Genomic DNA, 16,396 nt, shown 5'->3' on the forward strand with positions numbered 1-16,396 from the left:
TCAGCGATTGGTTTTGGATGTGGAAGTCGCATTTGGGGCTCTCCGTATGGTCGAAACTCCTACTTTACCTCAATTTGGAAACATCCACATTAAATATAGTCTAGGCAAAAAAAAATTATATATATTTATATTTATCGAAAAGGGGATCGGTCCCACTAGAAGAGACGGACGGCTTGTAACAATGATTATCATCGGAAATTACATTTTATTTAAATGTAATTAACTAATAATAATAATAATAATTTGTTGCACCAGCCCCCTCTTGCAGTCAATTTTGTGTGGTCCATTGAAAGGAAACATTGGGGGCATCCTCCCACGTCGCGCCTGTGCTGTGCTCCCTCTCCCTGCGTGCATCGTGATCAGGCTGCAGAGTCTTGCGGAGGTCACCTTCTGTCACTGCAAGGGGAAATACTGAATCATTTGCAGTCAAGGCTATCTGGATTCGGTGCACCTCGTCAAGCATCGCGTATCTGGTAAGCGAGTTTTGAGAGCAAATAATTGCATGCTTCCGCATTGGTGAAGCTTGGGGAGAGGAATCGCATCGCGCCATTTGCCAATGCTATCCCTTTCGTAATGCACTTTCAGTGGCAATTATGTAGCTTCTAAATTATGCATGCGTCATTGTATACGGTATTGTTTTCAAAATAAGCATCTTGCGTCACGTCATGTTTTTGTTGCTAGTCAGTCTGACTTAAATTGTTTCATTGTGCAGACTGTTTATGTCACCTAACTTTAAATAAATGCAATCTAGTTTTTTTGCATCGATGCGTTTCTCTCGGTCAAACTGCAACAGTGATTCAGTGTGGGGTTTTCCTGCATAAATAGGCTATAGGTGCCCTATAGCCCAGTGGCATCCTCAAAGGTTGTTGCCATGTTATTGTAGTAGATGGAGATGGTGGCCATGTCTGGAGAGGAGAGACGTCACGTTTGTATTCCATTTCTGCCCTTCATAAGCACCATTACGGGAAAACAAGGAGAAACATAAGCACACAACAGTTGTTTGAAAATTAGGCCTTCTGCCTGTTATATTTTTCGAGGGGAACTTCTCTGTGTAGAGGACAGGAATATAAACGAGAGCGCTCCTCTGTGCCGTTATGTAATTGGTTGTCACAGCTCAGCGAGGAGCCATCTCTCGCGTCATTGTTTTTCTTTTTTGCATCTCTGGCCAACAAGCAGCAGCACGGAGGCACATCCTGTTTTTGCTGCATGTGGTCTTTAAAATCGTCTAAAATGCATCCATGCGAACCTCAAGCCACTTTTGTGCGTTTGTTATATGAGGCGGGATGTGTGTTACACGGTCTGTGTTTTAGGGGCTGGTTAACATTTTGTCCGCAATAAATGGTGCAGCTCACAAATAACAGCAGACGAGCCCCCCCACATCACACAGATTCTCCCCGGAAGACGCATAGCTGCCCTTTAGGCGTCTGTGTGTGTTGCTTTCAATCGAGATCAGTCGTTTTTCAAAGGGTGACACAAAAGATGACGGACAGGCCGCTTACTACGGAACTGTCCGAGGTTCTGAATGCTGAGCTCCGTTTGGCCAAGGTGCCCCCGAGAGAGGACGATGATCATACCATCAGGGAGGGTAATTACATTTTATTTTAGGGGTGGGGTGTTGAGAGGGGGTGATTGATTTGATTACTTTTATCTATCTATCTATCTATCTATCTATCTATCTATCTATCTATCTATCTATCTATCTATCTATCTATCTATCTATCTATCTATCTATCTATCTATCTATCTATCTATCTACCTACCTAGTCAGGCAAGCCACACCCACTTTCTTGAAAGAAAGAAAGTGGGTCTGGAAAGGCTGTCATTAGTGGGGTTTCCGTCCAGTTTTGTCAAATTTTTAATTTACTGAAAATACGCAAAACAGACGTGCGACTTATGCCCGTTTCCATCTGTTCTACTTTTGCGACTATTGAGAGGGGACTCCGCCGCTGTAGGTGGCGGTATACATACCAGAGATGTGATCCACAAGTCATTTAAAAGAAGAAGAAGAACAACAGGAAGCGACTGCGCCGTGCGATGACATCGTATAAGTTTGCTTTTGTAATTCGTAGCGTTTTGTTGCTGTTTGCCGTCTAAAATTGCATTAATATTCGCTTCTTTAATTGATTCCAAAAAGATTTCTGTTTCGTCCCCCCTCCCAAACATACCTTACTTTATCATCCGCCATTGCTTTGTGACTACAAACGTACGTGTGACGTAATATCTGGTCAAAACGTGTGACGTGTATCCGGTCTTGTCAGTGTTTATTCTCCAAATCTGTGTCCATAGCCAAAATGAGAATTTTCCTTTTTTTTGGACATGCTTCAAAATCCACCCCCTCGAAGCGTAAACACTTTTTTGTGTGCAAATTTTGGGTCCTTTCTAGCGTTTCCATTCAGTTTAATTTTCGCATTTCTGGAAAATTCGTAATCAAAATGGGTGGATGGAAAGCCCGCTGCTGACCGCTGTACGGCCCAAAAAAAAAAACGTGCGATGGGTTATTTCGCATGAGCAACGTCACTCTCCGGTGGTCGAAGTCCATTGAAAATGGCGCGCGGGAGAGACGATAGTTTGTTTCCTTCAGCATTAAACTCAGTTTTATATGTCCAGAAACACATAGTCGTTTAAAAACCCAGCAGCTGACGCCACTGGAAGCGGCCCTCTTACGTTGCCACTCACTAAGGCCACTTAATTTGAATACATGATTCCTCTGCAGCATTTTCACGTTATTTTCTGTCTCTATGGCGAAAATGCCACCGATAAGACTCATGGGAGAAATGCTACATGCACATTTCAGTGAATGTGCAGAATGTCAGTAATACTTGTTAACCAACTACGGCAACTACACTAGGTCAAAATGCGTATGAAGTGCCCAGAAGATGCTAAATATCCGCTCTCCGCTGATTGGTTCTTTCCACTGTCTGTTTGGTTAGGTTTGCCCCGCCTCAGAAATGCCCCCACCCTCTTCAGAATTGCACCTGATGGTACAGCGATGAGTCTGGTTTCCAGGCTACTACCTACCAACCTACACTCATGCTGTCTGGATGTTATTAACATGTTGTTGTTTTTGTTTTTTCTAATCATGGCAATTACCTGTTAGTGAATTCATTGAATGAATCATCAGCACATATTTGCTTTTTTGCATTCACTCATTCATTGGCTTTATTTCTCCCACTGCAGTTCACTGAATCTCACACGTGATGTGACTCGCAGAGCTAACCTCTACAAATTCACTTTCATAATATTTTGTCTGAATTTTCCATATTTTTATTTATTTATAAAAGATGTATACATTTTGGTTTTGTCAATAAAAGTACCGTGGGACAGTTGTTGCAGATGATAAAAAGAATTACGCATAGCCTACTGTTTCAGTTGCCCAACATAATCATCTCGAATTACTCAAACCCATAATCATTGATATATTGTGGCTTCAATGTTTATTGTGATCATGTATGTATTGCATCAACCTTGTACTGGAGGACAGAGTTGCAACCTGAATCAAAGTAGGCTATATGCGATTTCAATGTGCAATCGCTAACATTTTCTGCGTCTATGGAGGATCCATTCGCTTTGTTTTCATCTGTAGCGAAGAAAGCAAGTCTATTAAATCAGATGACTGTAATCAGATCTGAAAATTATAAATTGAAACTCAGCACTCTTTTTTTTTTTGCACACAAAAAAATAACATTGCTGATAGACTGGATTACAGCGTTTAGGCATGGACAATGGCTTATGTTTCCAGTTTGTACAATGCACTTGTACAGATGTCTTGTATAATATTTTTTTACAATATTTTCTGTACTATTGCTGTTGAAGCGATGCAAATTTCTCCCAATGTGTAACTAATAAATGTTATCTGATCTTATATTATAAATAATGATCATATTAATATACCTTATTGGCCCCTCCTCTCGGCTGACGTATACTGTGATGTCCTAATTCAATTTCTGTGTCCGGTTACGTCAATTTTGCTGTTCTAGAGTTGGTTATTCTCCACTGTAATCCAGTTCCAACCAGACCTATGTGACAAGTGCACCGCATCACCCTATCACTTATTCGGATGTCTTGCGACAAGTGACGATAGCTTAGCAATTAGCTTGGCTTCGCTGTCTCCCTCCTGTTAATTGCTCCTTGTCTTCCCTTCATGTCCATGATACTTGGCAGAAGTGAGGCTTACCCGCTGCTATGGAGGTGATGATTAGATACTTGTGCTGTGCTGGACGTGAAGCATGATTGCAGCTCTGCATTGTGTTTATTTAGCCTGACTTTTCCAATATCCTGGAACATTTTAGTGATTTCCATAACAAAATAGTTGGCATTGTTGCACTAGGGTGCTTGCTCATTTATTTTATTTTTTTAATACTCCCTTCTCAGTTCTCTATTCTTAGATGCATATTTTGATCTTGGGAGAGGTCAGATGCCTGGATTGTTTTTGTCACATGGAGCAACATGGCTGTTCATTTTGACCTTTATGTTGTTATCACATCATGGGTGTAGGCCACAAAGGACAATGTGAAAAAGAAAACGTTTTTTTTGTTTCTTTGTTTACACCCTCCAAAATCCCCTGCAATATAAAGAGTTGGTGAGTGCATTTCCAGCGTTAGAGGTGGAGATAGCAGTGTCTGACAGGGTGTGAAAAAAGGGGCCAACAGAAAGCACACATGGAAGATTGTGTCCTTGGTGGAGACAGGACTACACTGAGTATACTTTGCAGCAATCAGCTCTCCTTTTTTAAACTAAAAGCATGTGAGATAATCAATGGTGTTTATTTGCATATCTTATTCCTTGTTGCCATCAAGCTGTAAAATGACAACATCAATGTCCTGTGGAAAAAGTGACCTCCTTAAGGAATAACACCTGCAGAATGAAGTGACTCGGCATTTTGATGTAGCTCGCATTTGTTGCTCATATCTCAGGGTGAGTCAGCTTCATTGCGGTTCTGTCTGAAAGTCAGTCCGTCCATCTGTCATTTACTGTCCCACATTTTCTGCATATGGCGTTTGTCATCAGGCTGCGTAGACGTCCTTATTATTCACATCGAAATGCAGAAAATAGAATGACAGAAAGGAGCAATTGAACTAAAAACATCATCCCATTAAAGGGCGTTCGTTACCACTTTTTTTTCAGACCGATACCAGTACAAATACTCAATTCTTGATTAGTCACTGATACCAATACCAAGTACCGATACCACTTTTGATGCATAAAACCCCCCACCAAAAAAAACTAAACAACTAAACAATGACAGCTCATTTGAAAAAAATACCTATATATCCCACTATAGCATTTTCCCTTAAAATTGCATGAAATTAATGGTAATTTTCTATTCTTCTACAAAGTAATTTAATACGGCTGCAAGAGGGCTGTACCAATATCTTGAAATAAGGCCGGGTATCGACCCAATAATCATACCTGGTATCAGTACTCACCTATTCCTAATCTCATTTGATTTGTACCCATTTTGCCTAAAGGTGCCGCCCAGCCATGTCAAACTAAAATATGTACAGCTCAGGTTGTACAACTGAAAAGCAAATAAGCATTGTAAAGTTATTTTTGGGGAAAAAAAGTTCCATATTGCAGCTTTAAGTTAGTAGGAGTTAAACGTGTGCATTACAATAATTAAAATAAATAAACAAACAGGATTTTGCGTTCCCAACAATTACACATTTTACTCTCTGGAAAGATGGCGTACTGTAAGCTTTTCTAATTAGTGCCTTGCCAATAGCTCATTTTGTCTCTCACTGTTTATACGAACCATGTATTTTCCTTAAATCGCTGCCTAACAGACCCATAAATTAGATTTATATAGCGCCTTTCAGGACACTCAAGGACACTTAAATGCTTACGCGATGTCCCCTGTAGGCAACCGACATTTCTCCTCGATTTATGGGAATCTGTTTTCCTACAGGTTAAGAAGGTAGGCTGTAGTCCCAAACATTCCCGTTTTCTGGTTGAGAAGTTTTGGCATGATGCTTCGAAAAAACACAGGGATGCAGTTAGAAGCATTTGAGGAATGATAACATTAAGTTAATAACCCCTTTGGAAAAAGGTACCGATCATGAACTTGAATGGAAAAGATAGTCATTTACCTGCTTGCAGTAATTAACGTTGATATTTTATTTTTATTATATAAGTTTGATGTATCATTCTTGTACAGTAGGAACAAGCTGATATTTTAAAAGGACACAATAAAACAATTAATAAACAAGAAGCACAGAAAACAATATAATACAAACAATACAAGGGTTATTTTTAACTTAGTCGAGAATTTCGCTGTTCGACTTCCTTTTCTACTTATTGTGCACAGGTCAGTAACTGATATTTGCCTTATTGCCGCCAAGTGGCAGAAAGCTCTATAGTAACTGAGCAACTCATTGACAATTGTAACAGCTCCAATGCATTGAATTCATAACACATTATTTTATGCAGGCCACTAGTCGGTGCTCGCAGCCCAAGGTCGGCATGCGAATGGTGTGGCTGTACGGTTAAGAACCACTTATTTAGACATTTTAGGTATGAACTTTTGGCCACCCCTATATGAGGCATGGTTTCACCCTGGCCACCCCAATGAAAAATATCTGGCTACGCCCCTGGCTACATGTTTTGCTCTTAGATGAGCCTTAATTTCAAGTTTATGCATACCTTCATCTTGAACCTCTCTTGTGGATACTTAGTACACAGAAAAAGCTAAAGAAGGAAGGTGAAGCAAGAGCTAGGATTTTTTTTTCAGATACAATAGAATGCTGAATGCAAATGTTTGGCTTACAACAATATATCATAGAACTTCACATTCTGAGATTGAGACTGAGTAATTAGTGACTCTGCAGAATAAATCTTAAATAATCGTCATGCTGAGAATAATGAGAAAAAGAACAAGAAATATTTTTGAATGAAATATAATTTAACTACAGCATTAATTTTTTCGCTCTTCTCTCCTCTAATCACAAGACAGTATTAATCACTTCAAATCCCATTACAGTATTTCCACTTTACACTCTCAGAAAAAAAGGGTACTGGCGGAGTACATTTTTGTTCTCCAAGGTACAATTGTTTGCGATCTAACTGGGGTTCACAATTGCACCCTGAGCTACAAATTATTGTTTATGGTTAGAAAAGGTACACAAATGGTAAAAATGGGTTAATACAATTTCTGTACCTTTTGTTTGCATCTAAGGTTACAAACAAATACAAGGCATATTATTCCATGTGCTTGAGTAAAAAAAATTTAAAAAAGCACGCAGCTGTGGACTTTTCGTTGTATATCGCTCTATATATATATATATATATATATATATAGGTAAAACAAAAAATAGCACCGTTTGTCTGATAGTGTAGGGATACAAATGTGCATGTTGAGAAGAGCTTCCACATTTGGACCCATATCTAATTCCACCACATACATCCATTTTCCACACTGCTTGTTTTCATAAGGGTTGCGGACTGACTTCAGGCAAGAGCACGCCGGACTGATAGCAAATTAATAGTCGGGCTAATTGTCAGGTTAGCTGTGGTTATGGACCCAAGAGCAGGGAAGTAGAGTGAGGAGGCCGAGGTAAAGTAAAAAAAAGAAGGAAAAAAAAGGGTTTTATTAATTAAACAAAAACAAGGTGGTGGACAAGGTGCCAACAGGAAACAACAGTACTAAATCCAAGCAAAATCAAATGGCATGACGAGGAAATGAGACAAGACATGGACACGACAATGAACCGACAAAGGGTGTGTCCAAATTCACAAGGCTGGGTCCTGCGAAGGACGAATTTGTCGGCTGCATGACGTCACTCCCGGCGCGACTTGACATCACGCACGGACTAACACATGCATGGACTGTCGGTCAACACTCTACCGACAGGCAGCATCCAAAATCCATTCATATGTAAGTAAGTAAATATGTATATGTAAGTAAGTATTCGGCTTTTGGATAATTTGGACACAGGGAGTGGTTCAAACAAAAACAGGAGACAATACACACCAACTAATTACTATTATTAATAACTGATTGGCTGAACACAAAGGTGTGGGATGACAAGCACGGGTATACATGATCATACTAACGCTGACAACAAGAAACACAACTGAAGTGACCATGAAAGATAACAAAAAACAACAACAAAACCCCAACCAAAGCCACAACATCATTGCCTTGCTTTGTCATAGATCATTTTTTCATCATCATCCATCACACTGACGCTGTTTCCCCTTCGTCCTGCTATTCTGTCCATCTCTATTTGCCCCCCAACCCACCGCCTCTCACCTCCTCCATGCTGTCACTGGGAGGCTGGTGGCAAAGCCTTGCTCGTTACATAACCACTGCAGCATCATGCGGGACGCTGGGTGCAATCATAACTCAAATGCAAATGTGCGTGTGGATAGTTGAGCAAAGTCACCTATTGATGATGTAATACACGGGTGGGTGAAGACGGTGCTGGGTACTCGTCATCAATGCAGATTAGTTGTCTATTTATGTATGCCCATCTATCTTCATGTGCACAGCATGTATCTCGTGCCCACGTGGACAGTTAGAGGCAAATATTATTCTGACGCTAACATCATTTGACTAGCATGCTGTCAGTTGGTTTTATGTGTGTCCATGCAACAACTACGGATAGAGGAATTCTGCAGATTGTGTGGAACTGTCTTGATTAAGCTTGTTTTGAAGCAGCTGATGCAAAATAGAGTGCACTGCTTGGCTAACTACTCAATTGCTTTGCGTTTAAAGAACGACAAAATGACTTCAGTTATAGGAAACTGAGCTAGACATCAATGGTAATTAGTCTGAGCAGCATTAAAGACTATCGTTCGTGGCTGTTTATTCAAAGTGCATAGTTGTGATAAATAGTCATAACAAACGCTGTCCAACTTCAACAAAATAGCAACACTAGCACTACTAAACTAGCATTAGCTACCCAACATGCTAGTGTTAAAGTAGAATATTTTTATTCTACTCTTTGCGTGTTCAATTAACTGAATGGTGAGATTCTGGTGAAGAAGTCCCTTTACAAAGGTATCACAGAAGCTTCTGGTCACACAATAGAAGACACTCAAACCGTGTTCTGTTCAGATTGTGTGTCTCTCCTTCTGCTGCACATCATTATTTATTGAAAAGTGGGTGAATATGAAAAGTCTCCTCCCATCAGCAAGTTCAGCAAGTTCAGCAAGTTCCCATAGGTATAAATCAGATTAGAGAAAAACAATAATACATCAGCCTGTCCTTGGATTCTTCAACCGACTGAGACCGGCACTAGGCTAAACTCCCTTGTAGATAATAGTAGAAGAGAAACCCGTTGCCCTTCTTTTCTCATGAGAGGGACAGATAAGAATACAATACTATTCTATTCATTGAGCTACACAGCTATAACTAAATCCAAAACGGCTAAAATATAAATTGAAACTGAAAAACAATGTTAATAACTTAACATTAGCCAAGGGCGCAAGAATTGGTAGCATGACTTATTCATAATACTGTACAGTGTTACTATAACACTAGATTTATTGGTTTTAAATTTGTTTTGTTTTGTTGTTATGTACAATCAGTTAAAAATCAAAAGGAGGTGATAAGCATGCTAGTCGAGCAGAAACTAATTCCGTGTCGCTTGACTGCCTGAAGTCCCTTCGTCTGCTTCTTTTTTTTTTTTTTCTTTTTTTTTTTCTAAGAGCTCAGTATTGTTCATTCGGAAATGTCATCATCATTGCTCTTTTATTATTATTTTTATTATTATTTTTTTTATTATATATATATATATACATTTTTTTTTTTGTGTGTGTGTGTGTGGGTGAGTATGTGTATGTGCGTGCGTGCGTGCGTGCGTGCGTGCGTGCGTGCGTGTATTTGTTAGCTCACCAGAAAACCTATTAGAAAAAATCTCATACCGTTCACCTAAACCGAACACCAGGAGACCCGAGGGGACCAAAGAAAACCAAGGAAGGTGAAATCCAGCACCGACCAGACACCCCCCACCAGAACTCCTCCCCAGCCCAAGAAACATCCAGACCCCAACAAATCCAAAAAACATAAAATCAGGGAGGCCTCAAGAGACCAAAGGAGAGACCGAGAAAAGGAAGGAAGGACAGACGAAGCCGCGTGAGATCCGCAGACACCAGCCTCCACCGATTCAATAACCTGAGGAGGAAACAGATTGTGTCTGAGTTTCGGTAGATGCTGGTGTGGTGGATCTGGCATGCATGAAAATCTCCACCAAAGAGGGGAGCCGTCGACCCCCGCCGGAACAGAGCAAGCGCAACACCTCAGGGCCCCCCAGGCCGCGGCAGCGCCAAAGGACGACCCCCGGGCCCCGCCAGGGCCACCGGCCGGAGAGCAAACCCAGGAGCAGGAGCGCCCCCCGCCCCAACACGGCCCGCGCCCCCGGCCCAACGCAGCAGGACGGGGCACTACAGGCCCACCAGGCACCCCACCGGCCCCCAACCCCCGCACCCCCCACGACCCCCCGCCCCCCATCCACCCCCCGCCACCCACCCCAACCCAGCCGCCGTGTGGAAGGACGGAACACCGGGGGCAGTAGGGGGAGATGGGGGCACCGGAGGGCGGCCGACACCCCCGAACCCCAGGCCCAGCGGGGGAAGGCCCCGGTCGTCACCCCAGCGTTCTTTGTGAAAATTAACCCGCGGCAGGGACGCAAGGAGAGGGGGAGAGGAGGAGGAAGGGTGACGAGGGAGAGGGGACAGGGAGGCGGAGGACGGGCGGGGAGAGGCGAGGAGGGAGAGGCAGCAAGGGGGAGGAAGGGGGAGGGGAGAGGGAACCACCGGGCACCCCAGCGGCCCACAGGCCCCGAACCGCGTCGCCGGGCCCAGAGCGACGGACCGCGCCGGAACGGCGCCGCCCCCGACACCAGGGAAAGCCCCGCAACGCAGCACCCCCCAAGAGACCCAGGGAACGGCCAAGACGCAGCCGCCACCCAGCAGCCAACAGAGGGGCAGACCCGCCCACTCCCCGCCAGGGGGGACAGCACCCACAGAATTAACCCACTGGCATGCCGTGAATCCGAATATCAACCCCTGGTGCCCATCGGAGGTGAATCCGCTCGATCCCGCTGGCAGCAGCCGGGTTCCTGACTATAGAAACACAACCATTAGTTACAAATTGCCTAATACAGAAACATCAATGCAAGTTATAACGCTGCTGTGGCTCTCGCTAACAGGCAGAATTAAAATCCAAGTTTAGGTTAAAAAATTCTATATACGTAGACCATGTTTCTTTAAATTTTGACATTTGGTTTTTATTTGAGGCAGATATTTTTTCCATTAAAATATGATTTATGAGGAGGTTAAACCATTGGTCGATATTCAAAGTTTGTTTATTTTTCCAGTTAACAAGAATTGTTTTTTTTGCGATAGTAAGGGCTACAAGTATAGATTGAAATTGTTTATGTGGTAAGTCAATTGTTGTTAAGTCACCTAGCAAACACAAGTTTGGAGAGAACGGTATCCTACAGTCCAAGACAGCGGAAAGTTTTTCTAAGACTTTAGTCCAGAAACACATAACCGGAGTACATAACCATAAAGCATGAAAATAAGTGTCTGTAGTGTTTTGTAAACACTGGAGACAAATGTCGGAGTCTGAGAGTCCCATTTTCTTCATCATATATTGAGTAATGTATGTTCTGTGAATAATTTTATATTGGATAAGTTGTAAATTTGTGTGTTTTGTCATTTTAAAAACGTTTTCACAAACTTGAATCCAAAAGACAGATTCCGGAGCTATAGACAAGTCTGTTTCCCATTTTGAGATGGGTAAAGACGTTTTATCAGTATATGAAAGTAACTTGTATATTTTTGAGAGTTTTTTTGTTGTTGTCGGAGAAAGCTTGGTAATATCTTTAGCTAAAACAGGCGGTTGGAGCGTACCCTGGAGTGTTGGAATTTGTTTCTTTATCATACTTTTAACTTGCAAATAATGTAAAAAGTTTGCGTTTTTTATTTTATATTTTTGGAGCAAGGATGTATATGATATAAACATATTATCTGAGAAGAGATGGTGGAGATGTGTAATTCCTTTCTGCTCCCACACATTCAAATAAAACGATTGGTTGTTAATTTGAAAGTCGGGGTTATGCCATAGGGGAGAAAGCCCGCTGGGCTCCACTTGGGCTTTTGTCATTTCTAGTGCCTTCCACCAGGCAGTCAGGGTGGCGGAAATCATTGGATTTTTAAAGCAGTTATGTCGCTTAATCGATGTTGTAATAAAGAGTAAATCTAGGAGTCTGAGGTTATTACAATCCTTCTGTTCTAGTTCCAGCCAACAGTTAGTATCTCTATTGGGTTGTGCCCATAAAATAATATATTGTAGCTGGTTGGCTATATAATAGTGCATAAAATTTGGTGCCTCTAGACCTCCTTTGGATTTATTTTTCTGAAGAGTAGATAGACTAATCTTTGCTTCTTTTTTTTTTCCAGTAAAATTTTGTAACGGCTGAGTCCAACAACTGGAACCAGTTAGCCGTAGGTTTAAATGGAATCATTGAGAAAAAATAGTTTATTTTGGGTAAAACTTTCATTTTAATAGTGGCTATTCGTCCTATTAGAGAAATAGGAAGATTATTCCAGGGCTCCAAGTCACTATAAATACTATCCAGAAGTGGAGTGAAGTTTAAATTAACTAAATCAGTTAGTTTAGGTGAGATTTTTATGCCCAAGTATTTTAAATTACCTATAGGAAATGAGTAGTATGGGTCCTGGCTTGCAGGGTTCCATGAATTTTCTGTAATAGGTAGAAATGTTGATTTTGTCCAGTTAATAGAATAGTCTGATAACTGTGAGAATTTAGTTATTAAGTTAAATACTTCCCCTAACGAAATAGCAGGCTTTTCTAAATAAAGTAAAATATCATCGGCATATAGATTAATTTTATGTTCTGTTACCCCAGAGTGAATTCCTTGAATCATTCTTTCCTGGCGTATGGCTAATGCAAGCGGTTCAATAAATATTGCAAATAATAAAGGCGACAGTGGGCATCCCTGTCTTGTGCCTCTCTGTAGAGTAAAACTCTTAGATATAATCCCATTAGTAGTAACAGTAGCTTTAGGAGAATCATATAATACTGACACCCAGTGAATAAATGACTTCCCAAAGCCAAATTTATTTAAAACAGCAAAGAGGAAGGACCAGTTAACTTTATCAAAAGCGTTTCTGCATCCAATGATATAATAACTGCCTTTTTATCATGCCGCTGTGACATACTAATAAGGTTAAAGAGCCTTCTAATATTATTAGTAGAGTGACGCTCTTTAATAAAGCCTGTTTGGTCGCTATGAATGATTGTCGGGATTACTGTTTCTAATCTAGATGTAAAAGCCTTAGTGATAATTTTAATATCAGTGTTAATTAGTGAAATCGGACGGTAACTTGATGGAAGGGTGGGGTCTTTTTCTGGCTTTAATAAAAGTTTAATTGCTGCTGTATTCATGTGTGGGCGTATGTGACCATTAGTTTTAATTTCTGTTACTACTCTTAAGAATAGTGGAGCAAGCATTGACCAGAAGTGCTTTAAAAATATAGCCGGATAACCATCCGGGCCGGGTGCTTTGCCATTTGGCATACTATCTAGAGCATTGTACAACTCGTTTATAGTAAGTGGTGCATCTAACATATCTTTATATTCAGTAGTTACCTGAGGTATATTTAAGCTACTGAGGAATGCCTCAATATGCTCTGGGGTAGGTTTATTAGTTTCTGAGTATAGGTTGTGATAATAATTATAAAAAATTTGATTAATTTCTTCTGGTGATTGTGTACATTCACCAGTTGTCCCTTTAATAGCCGTTATAAGCGATTTTTCCCGATTACGTTGAAGTTGGTTTGCAAGAAATTTACCTGATTTGTTATTATATTCAAAGTTGTTGTATCTCAATTGTTGTATTATAAACTCTGTCTTTTTAGTTAACATATCGTCTAACTGTATTTTTGTATTTTGTAAGTCAGTCCATATTTGGTTATTTGGGTTTATTGCGTACTCATCCGTCAGTTGTTTAATTTTATCTTCCAAGTCTTTTTCTAATTTTTGATCCTGTTTCTTTTTATAAGATGAATATGATATAATTTTACCTCTAATTACTGCTTTCCCAGCTTCCCAGAGAAGAGCTGGAGATAGGTCTGGAGAGTCATTTATTTCCCAAAAGTCTGCCGATTCTTTTCTTATAATTTTGTCAAATTCTGCGTCGTTTAGTAGTGAGATGTTAAAACGCCATGTAGGTGGTGGTTTAAAGGTATAATCAACTTGTAGGGAAAGGGAGACTGGTGCATGGTCGCTAATAATAATAGGATTTATTTTTGTAACGGTTTTATCAGCAATAGAATTATTTGTAAGAAAAAAATCAATTCTTGAAAAGGACCGGTGCACAGTGGAAAAGAAGGTAAATTCCTTCTTATTTGGGTTTTTAAGTCTCCAGCTGTCGACGAGGCCAAAGTCATCCATATATTCCCCTATTACTTTTGTAGATTGTGATCGCCTTATACATGTTGTTTTATTAGAACGATCTATTAATGGATTTAAGGTTGTGTTAAAGTCTCCTCCAATAATAATAGTAGAGTTCGCTGCTAATTCAAACAGCTTAGAGAAAAATTCATGGAAAAAAGCCGGATCATCATTATTAGGGGCATATAAATTACCGAATATATATATTTTATTAAATATAGTCACCTGAATAATAATGTATCGGCCCTCTGGGTCTGTTATTGTATTATTTAGAGTAAAGAGTAAATTCTTATGTATGAGTATACAGACTCCCCTTTGTCTACTGTTATAAGGGGCAGAGTACGCTTGGCTAAAATTTTTATCAATAAGTAATTTTTCTTCAGATTTTTGTAGGTGGGTTTCTTGTAGGAGGCAAATATCTGCTTTTAATTTTAAGAGATGGTCTAAAGTTTTTATTCTTTTTGCCTGTGAGCGAGCGCCACAAACATTCCAGGAAACCAGAACTAATTTATGCATACAAATAATATAAACTCAGTCCTATGAATATATCTGTATAGGCCATTTGCCACCACTGGCATGCTATAGGATAGAATCAAAGTGGTTAGGTGATTTATATAGTTTGTATAAAATATGAGGTAACGTATAAGGTAACGTGTAACGTGTTCGTCTGCTTCTGTTTGCTAATCATATGCTTAGTTTGGTTGTTAGCAAACGAGATGGGATTTAAATTTTGGGATTTTCAATTTTTTCCCCCTAGTTGGATATTCTAAAAGAGTTAGAAAAAAAGCAAGCCCAAGCTTAGACAGGGATGCAGCGGTGCGTGTGTGGAATGTCGTTGACTTAAATGCACAGTTATTGATGCCTCGTTTGTCACACATTCAGTGTTGGTTTAAAAAACAACAAATGTTTCATTAGTAACATTTTTATTCACAAACTGGTGAATAATTGTCTGACATACTGTAGACTGACTCAGAAAAAAATACTATTTATTTACAAGGAAGACATGAGGGAAAATCCTTGACAAAGTACAAAGAATGCAGATCCTTGACTGGTGTAGCATTGCTGGAGGCGTTCATGATAAGGTAGCTGAGTCATCCCCCTACCTCTACTATACAGGCTACTGTTCTGCTTTTAAGATGTGATCCACAACACAAGCCCACATAGACGCAAAGAAAAGGCTTAATGGAAGCAGTCATCAGATATTTTGCTAATTTACTATATGAAAACATTGATGGTAATACGTGGTGTGATGAAAACGGCAGCCTCCCGTATTTGCAGTCATTGATAAGTATGCTAAACAACATGCTAACAAGAGAAACACGTGATCTAGCCATAGCAAAACCTTGCTTTCGAAAGCCAGACACACAAGTTAGCATGGGGCAGTTTGATAGGCTAACAATTAGCGAATAAAGAGTACTACTATAGTGTAAATGCTTTTAAATACAGGCTAAATACAGGTTAAAAACTTTTCCTATAACGTTTTTAAATCATGTTTTATTTTATTTTAATTATCTTACAAAAAACCTTTACCCTAAGTGTTTTTTTTTTTAAGTTCTCTGTCTAATATTTCAACATTGTCAATGTAAGTTATTTTAGTAAATTTTAAGCTACTTTTGTTTTCTCTGCTCTGCTTGTGAATGTTAACTGCTGTGTTTGTTTACACGTATAGGTGCAAAGCACATTGAGTTGCCTTGTGTATGAAATGTGCTATAGAAATAAACTGTCCTTGTCTATCTAGTGAGTGTAGACAAATACAGGGCAGCTCAGCCTCAGCTAGCAATATGCTTTTGGCGGAATGTCAAACTTGTTTGAAACATGGCATTCTAATATTGCATTTGTGCAATATGAATTAAGCAGCAATATCCACCCGTTTTTAGCCATCTCATTGGGCGGCCATTTTGCCATTTGCATTGAGATTCGCAAGCTGAGCTGTGATTGGTCATGAGCAACTGTGATGTCATCTTCAGTCAACAG

At 40.1% G+C, this 16,396-nt stretch overlaps 1 protein-coding gene across 1 annotated transcript in view; it reads left to right on the top strand.

The window, feature by feature from the left end:
- Nucleotides 1–20: 20 nt before the first annotated feature.
- Nucleotides 21–16,396, top strand: part of pacsin1a (protein kinase C and casein kinase substrate in neurons 1a) — a 40,098-nt gene continuing 23,722 nt past the window's right edge. Inside the window, exon 1 of the mRNA XM_086067893.1 lies at nucleotides 21–473. The gene's annotated coding sequence lies outside the window, so the exon portion shown is untranslated. The remainder of the gene's footprint in view (nucleotides 474–16,396) is intronic.

The sequence above is a fragment of the Leptonotus elevatus genome, chromosome 2 (genome assembly GCF_054856555.1).
Source record: "Leptonotus elevatus isolate MCC_2025b chromosome 2, RoL_Lele_1.0, whole genome shotgun sequence".
NCBI classification, from domain to species: domain Eukaryota; kingdom Metazoa; phylum Chordata; class Actinopteri; order Syngnathiformes; family Syngnathidae; genus Leptonotus; species Leptonotus elevatus.